A 7,759-nucleotide genomic window follows, 5' to 3' on the forward strand; every position below is an offset into this window, starting at 1 on the left:
ATGAGAGAGGAACAGACTTGTATAGTTGTGTCTTCCTTTTCTCTTTCCTGGATTTTCTGCCATAAGGCAGGGGAGATGGAAGTGGAGTGGAGAACAAGCTGCGGGTCCCAAGAACAAGATGGTGTAAAGTGAAGCAGTGGCATAATAAGGACCTTACCTGGAAGCACCTGGAGTGCTTTTTTTCTCCTCCTCTACCCAGCCAGAGTCCTTTGAGCTGGACATTTTCATAGTAGGAAGGTTCTTTCTGGTTGCACCAAACATCCCCGAAGGTCCTCCTTGATCCCAGGGATGGTTCCCAGGTAGGAGGGAGCTGGAAAAACGGGGCCACTCCTGCATCCATGGATCTTCTCCACCATTTCCAACTTCCCATAATTCCCTTGGGACTGTAGCCCCCACTCCATCGAATGCTCCAGGGGGTTCTGGGAACTCTGAAATGGGAAGAGGCTCTTTGACCAAGCTGCCAACCACACGGAGGAAGGGAGGAGTGCTTGCTTTCCAAAATGTTTTGCCCTGGACAGCCCTGCTCAGCTCTTGTCAAGGCAAGTCTGTGGCTTTCTTAATGGGGTTGAGCCATCCCCTTATCGGCTCTTCCCTTTCATCTTCTGCCTTCGACTCTCCCCAACATGACTGCTTTTTCCGGGGAGTCTTGTGAAGCCTCCGTTTCCTAATTTTTTCTTCCAGGGAAAGCTCTGGCTTGCTTTGATCTGGGACCCCCTTGTTTTGTTCGTCCATCCAGGGTATTTGCACAGCTCTCCATGTTTTGAACACATGCATTTTCTTTACTGCCCAGTTTTCATGCGTAATGATAATGCAATAGCATTTATTTATTTAGTTATTTATTAAAACATTTCTATGCCGCCCCATTCGCCGAAGCCTCAGGGCGGCTCACAACATAAATTAAAATACAAGAAATAACAATATAAAATAAGTCGCCCTGGCCAGATAAAATAAGCAAATAATATTAACAATTAAAATGACGCTTGAATAAAAAAGTCTTCGCCTGGCGCCGAAAAACAAATAACGACAGCGCCAGGCGGAATTCTCAAGGCTGCTCTTGGCCTCAGGATCCCATGAAACACCCTTGAACTTGGTGATAGTTCTAGTTCTAGCAACCAGAACCTTATTGTCTGAGAATATCATTTCGCTTTTCATCCAGCTGAGTTAAGGGGAGTGGGAAAGAACCAGAAACTCCCCTCTTCCCAGTTTTAGCTAATTCTCCACCACCACCATCCTAACATCAGTAGCTAAGGATGCATTTCAGAAGGTCGGGAATCTGAATTCTCTCTTTTGCCCCCTCCCTGACATAGCATCCCTGAAGTGTTCAAAACGTCACGATTCTTCCATCCACTTTCCTCTTGTTTCTCTAGGGCCTCAAAGGCTTGCAAGGCAATCCAGGACCCAAAGGCAAACCAGGGCTGCCTGTAAGTCACGCTCTTTTTCATTTTAGCCCTAAGCTTCTAGCTGTGTTTCATGAGGACTAGAAGCAGCTTGCCTCCTTTAACACACACCCACATGCATAACTTAGGACTAATTATGCTTTCCCAGTAAGCTTCAAAGGGAAGGGGTGGGGGCATGAAGGTGCTCAGAAGATAAACACCAGGTTTGGGACTGAGGTAGCCCATGCTGAACTGACTGGTATTCAACTAGGCAGAAAACTGTTACAACAGGAGGAGAAATTGGAACATTCTGTGATTAAAGAGTTAGCTAGGGGAGGTTTGTCCAAAATCCATTCTGGTCTCTAAATCTAAACCTCCACTATCAGAGAGGCCTTGAGGACTAGAAACTTGGTTTGTTGCATTCCAGTTTTGAAATCATGAAAGTAGATATTTCTCAGGGTGGTACGTTTTGGAACCTATGTGGTAAATCCATAGGCATGAGCATTACGTGTCATTCTGGATTGTCCATTCCCCAAATTTCAGGAAGAACAAAGTAACTGATCCCCAGTTTCTACAGTAAAGATTTGTTAATTCTGCTTGTTGTTTCTAGGGCATGCCTGGTGTTCCTGGACTCCGTGGACCTTCACTGAATATCTCCAAAGAAGACCTGAAGGTGAGTAGCTTGGAGTTTGCTGCATGTGGTACCTTAATTCTACCCTGAAAGAAACCTGGACATGTTAGTAGCATATGAACTATTTTACTAGTCCAACTTCTGAGATATACCCGAATTAATAGAAGTGGAAAACACACAGCATTTTATTTATGAGTGTCCTAAACTGCTCACATCAGCGAGTGTTCACAAAACATTAAAAACATGCAAAGGATAAACCAAGATACTTTATCTACATTTCTACACCCTTGAAATCTGTCCATGTCTATCAAGTCTGTGCGGGACCATGATATTTGAATATCTGGGCATTTCCTTGAAATTTGCAGCGTTGAAATCTGCATATATTGGTTTGGTCTCTGTACCACCTTGAAATGCAGATACGAGATCTCAGTCCATGCAGGGCCATGAAATGTCACTGTCTATTCAGTCCAGGCACTTCTCTGAAATCTGTTCGAGTTATTCAGCCTGTGCAGAGTTTTGAAATTCGCATATTGAAGTTGGTTGCCTTAAAATATGTGCCTGGTTGCTCAGTTTGTGCATTACCCTGAAATTCAGTCTGTTCACAGCCTTGACATTTCCGAATGTTTACTCAGCCACTGCACCACCTTGAAGTGTGCATATTTACACACTGTGTGCGTCACCATACAATTAGTGCATCTTTGCTCAGCCAGCACATTTCCTTGGTATTGGCATGTTTGCTCCCACTTTGCAGGGTCATAAAATTTGTGTGCATTTCCTCCGTCTGTGCACTGCCTTGCAAATTGTACATGTTTACTCACTCAATGCACCGCCCTGAAATTTGTGCATGTCCGTGGTGACATCGCAGCCCGTATTTCTGAATATCTTCCCCAGTGTTTTCATGTTGATGTTCCACTGGAATGTGTTCAACATCCCGGCATCATGTTCCGTTTTATCATGTATACTGTTCTCCAGGGATGAATACTATTTCAGAATGCTAAAGATATTTGAATGCTTCCTAACTCCCCCACAATACACCATTAATTTTCCTGCATAAAATTAGCATGGCATTGTAAAAGATTGTGGAATGTGCTCCCCGGAGAGGTTTGCCTGGCGCCGATTTTATACTCGTTTCGGCACTCGGTAAAAACCTTATTTAGCCATCATTTTAAGAACTAAGGATTTTAGATGCTTTTAATATTACAGTCGCATTTTCTTTTTCTTTTGTTTTGCTGAATTGTGAATGTTATTTATTTATTGCTTTGATTATTGTAAGTATTACTGCTGATTGTGATTTTAGTATTATTACTGTTTTAATTATTGTAAGCCACCCTGAGATGTTTTATTGGGAAGGACGGGGTAAAAGTGTTTTAACTAAATAATAAAAACCAGGTCATATTACCCTGACCTTACCATTCTAGCTTTCTGCATGCCTGGAATTTTTCACACAGAAGTTGTCCTTGGAAGGGTATGCCAGGCTTTTTAAGATGTCCTGTAACTTTTTTTATAAGTTATCCTTTGGAACATGCCGGATCTGATCTCTGCCTTGATGTCCAAACACTGTTTTGCCGCAGTGTTTGGACATCAAGGCAGAGATCGCATTACCCGCTTCTTTGCGTTTCTGTGAAAAGCAACTTACCGGGGATTTCCCCCCTCAATCGCCTTCCCCTTTTCCTTTGCTAGCACTTGATTTATTCGGCCAGAAAGCTGAACCGCAGCATGGTGTGGACCCTCCTGAGTGCCCTGGACAGGGAACTGAAGCAATTAGTGGAGTCCCCAGACGGCACGAAGGAGAACCCAGCGGCTTCCTGCAAAGAGCTCTTCTTGGCTTACCCGCACCTGCCCGACGGTAAGCGGGATCAAGTCTGCTCCTTGCCTGGGCCTTCCTGATCTTCTAGCTGTCGTGACCCCGGAGGTGCCAGTTCCACGGATGGATGCCCTGCCCCAGGGAGTCCCCCGCTCTGGACAGATCCCCCTCAACCCCCTTTTGCTCCTAGCCTCTCTGAGCGTACGCCCGCCCCGCCTTTTGCCAGGGAAGACTCCCCATCGCACGGAGGTAGCAGTGAGAGCCAGGCTGGACCTTCCAGAGGGCAAGGCTTTGGCTCCAGGTGCCCCTGGTGAAGAGGCTCACAACCGGGGTACTAGCATAATCATAAAATGGGGTGGGGGAGATGAGAGGTCCTTTAGGGGACTTAGCAACACAGGGTGGGATTTCCGAGCAGTTCCAAAGGAGGGGAAGGATTCTTGCAACCTCTTTCACAGTGGCAGCCCTGGTGGGACAGTTCCAACACTGGCAGTTGCTCTCCTTCAACCCAAGCCTGTCCCCCGAGTCCATCGAAGGCCTTGGGGTGGAGGGTGGTGGTCAGCAGACATTGGAAAGAATGCGAGAGGTGCAGGGGTAGGTTTTCTCCAAAACGTTACTTCTCCCCACATGCAACTCAGCCCACCTCTTGCTGCTGCTGGGAAGCTGGGCAATGCGAGTTCTCTTTGCATGACGTTCACCGTGCCTAAGGAAGAGGCTTAATTTTCCCCTTTCATTTTAGGGAATTACTACGTAGACCCCAACCAAGGCAGCCCCGAAGACTCTTTGCTGGTCTTCTGCAACTTCACGGCAGGGGGAGAAAGCTGCATCTCCCCGATGCAAAATCAGGTGGGCGATGTGGAACAGAGTCTGCTCAAGCGTCTGTGTCTCTGTGGTTTGCCTCTGCTGAGCACGACCACCGGAAGCAGTTTGAGGGCCACCCACATGGGTTTATTTTGGGCACCGGGAGGCCCTGTCCCATCGCAGAGTCCACTGCTCCTCCTGGACAAAGATTCAAATGGGAGGCCCTGGAAGTAGCGCCTTCGCGCAAACGCAGGCGCTTGCTTAGGGCCTGTGGCCTCATGTGCAGAAACACAGGTAGCCACTCGGGTGTAGTGGGGAGAGGGTTGCCCTGGAGATGTGTGCCGTGGGGTCGTAACTCGCGTCTCCAATTAACTCACACACCAGCCAGCCATAAAACTAAAGTCTTTTATTGCTACTTTCTACAAGATTTACGATATAACAGACAAGCAATAATGGGAAGCTCCTAGCGGTGCCATTGCCCCCCCCTTTGTGAAGACTCTGGGGGGCCCACGTAGGCTTAGCTTTCCCTGTCACGTCTTTCCACTCATGGGCGGGACAAACCGCTGTCCTGCCTTCTCATTGGTTCCAATCGTCTTAAACGTCTTCTAAGATTGGCGTTGGCTAAAGATGTTACGTCTTCTGGATCTCCTGGACTCTGTCCAGCAGTTTCAGAGTCAGGAGGTGGGGGGGGGGGCAACTTGCTCACATACCCCAGGATGAGGAGAAGCCTCCCATTCGGGAGCCTCATGATCAGGCCGCGACGAAGCCATTTGCTCAGCAGGCAAAGAGCCAGGGTGCGGAGGGGCCATTTGGCTACTGGGCCCCAAGTATAAGTCATCTTGTTCTAATGTCCGATTCTCATTTTGAACGTTTGACTCTTTCTCGCGAGTTGACGTCCCTGTCCAGCCGTCAGGCACGACAGTGTGGGAGTTCCAGGTTCCAGTCCCCACCTGGCCATGAAGCTCCAGGGGGGACTTTCGCCCCGAGCTAGTCCACAAGGATATTGCTAAGACAAGGAGCTGCACAGGTTGCCTTGCCCACCCCCCCCACAAGAGGGGAACAAGGGGGACATAAATGCAAGCTAAGTAGAAGTTACTCCAGCACGGACTCAAAGCACCTGGCAGAGCTTCTGGGTCCATTCACCAAGGGGTGCACGTTCCTTTGAAAGAGTGGGTGCCTTCTTTGGGGTGAGGTGGGATTGAGGGGCGAGAAGAGCCCTTTCGGCAGTGCTCTCTGCCTTCCTCATTCACAGGAGAAACATGTGAATGAGGAAAGGCTGCAGCGTGTCCAGGGGTCAGCGATCCATGAGAGAAAGAAGGCCCTGCTCATTAAGGTCCAGAAACGGGTTCCAACTCCTGCCCAGAGTTGTTGCCACCAGCAGCCTCAGCCGAGGGTCTGTGGCTCTGGCTCGCGATAGCCGGTGAAGGCAATTCCCCACCTGGTCTTTTGATGAACAGTTGGGCTCGGGGTCGGAGCCGCACAGCTGAAGGCCGATGTGTGCAGAATCTGACTTTGTGAATTGCGCAGTGATGAAGGTGTGCCCCAGACCGACCACTCTGGGACTGCTTTACGAGGATGGGCAGGGTGCCATTTTTAACGTGCTTTTCCCCTCAGGTCCCCATCAAGGCTTGGCTGAAAGCTTATGCTTCGGAAAACACCTTCCAATGGCTCAGTTCCCTGCCTGGTGGCTTTACAGTAAGTTTTGCTATAGTGCACTGGTTTTTCCAGCACCAAACCGCCACAGGTTTGGCACTGGGGTTCAGGACAGGACTGGCACAACGTGGCCTGAGCCGGCTGGGTTTCCAGTGGTGAGGAGAGAATCAGGGGACCATCTTTGGAGCTAGTAGACTGAAGCAGGAACTGTTCGGCAGCAAGGGCTTCTGAGGACACCAAGAGTGCCAGCTGAGGAGCTCCACCTGACTTAGAAGTGCGCTTGGCCAGACCTCCTCCTCTAAAACTGAGAGCAAAGATAGGAAAAACCAGTCCTTGGCTGGAGCTGACACCCCTGAATATCTTGACCTGGAAGCCTTCATGGGGATGGGTCCTCGGAAGCAGAAAGCAAGAGTCAGAACCAAGGGGGCTGCCAGGATCCATGGGGCAAACCAGCTGGAGGACAAGCTGGGAATCAGGACCAAAGCGTGAGAGCAGGACCATGGCACGTGTGAGCTGAGGAAGTCTTTGCCGCTCAACCAGGCACCACCCAGCTGTCTTTTATGGGCCACTCTCCCCCAGAAGAGCCAGTGGCCAGCTTGGGCAGAGACCTTCTAGAAGGCTGTGTGGTGGGAAGCTGCAGCGATGCTGCTTACCCCACAGGACATCGGTCGGATGTTCTTGAGAAGGTGCCAGGGTGGAGACCCACAGGCGTGCGGCCAGTTCTGTGGGCAGGTTGGACTGCAGTTGCTGCTTACAGCCAGAGCTGCGTGTGGGTGCACTGGCAGAATCCCTACTTGACATCCAAAGGTTCGTGTCTGGATATGCCGGCATTTCGTTCACCTCTCCCTGCTAGGTCCTTCCAGACCACTTGCCCAAGGATGCCCGGGCAGGGGGCTGCAGCGGGAGGGATCCACCGCCTTCTGGTCTGGCGCACAGACATCCCCTCTCCTCCTCCCAGCCCCCTCCTCTGCTACATCCCAGCACTTAATAGTCTGCTCAGACGAGGTCCAGCTGTGGCTGATGCAGTTCCACGTTCCCCCAGCAGAGCTGGCCGAACCTCATTGACTGGACGTCCTCTCAAGCAGCCTTCCCCTTCCCCTTTCCCCCATGCCTGTTTGCATGGGAATCTGCAGCCAGAGCATGAGCATGACTTGGCCCACTGAGTCCTGGGGGTCTCTCACACCTGTCCAAAGCACTCTTGTTGACGTCCGACCTGTCCAGGTGCTCCAATATTGTCGCCTATTGACTCTGGCAAGCGCCGGCAGCCTTGAGGAATCCCTGACCCAGTCTCCATGCTCTCATTGCCGCTGCAGCTGGACTACCAGGGTCTGAGCACGGTCCAACTTCGCTTCTTGAAGCTCCACAGCACCCTGGCCACGCAGAAGGTGTCCTATTCCTGCAGGCCCCATCCGGAGGGGCATAACCTGCAGCTGGAGAAGGAGATCAAGTTCCTCGCTGACACCCGGGACCAGAGCTACGTAGCCACGCTTCCGGGAT

The sequence above is a fragment of the Varanus komodoensis genome, unplaced genomic scaffold, assembly GCF_004798865.1.
Source record: "Varanus komodoensis strain SLA01 unplaced genomic scaffold, ASM479886v1 scaffold36, whole genome shotgun sequence".
NCBI classification, from domain to species: Eukaryota; Metazoa; Chordata; class Lepidosauria; order Squamata; family Varanidae; genus Varanus; species Varanus komodoensis.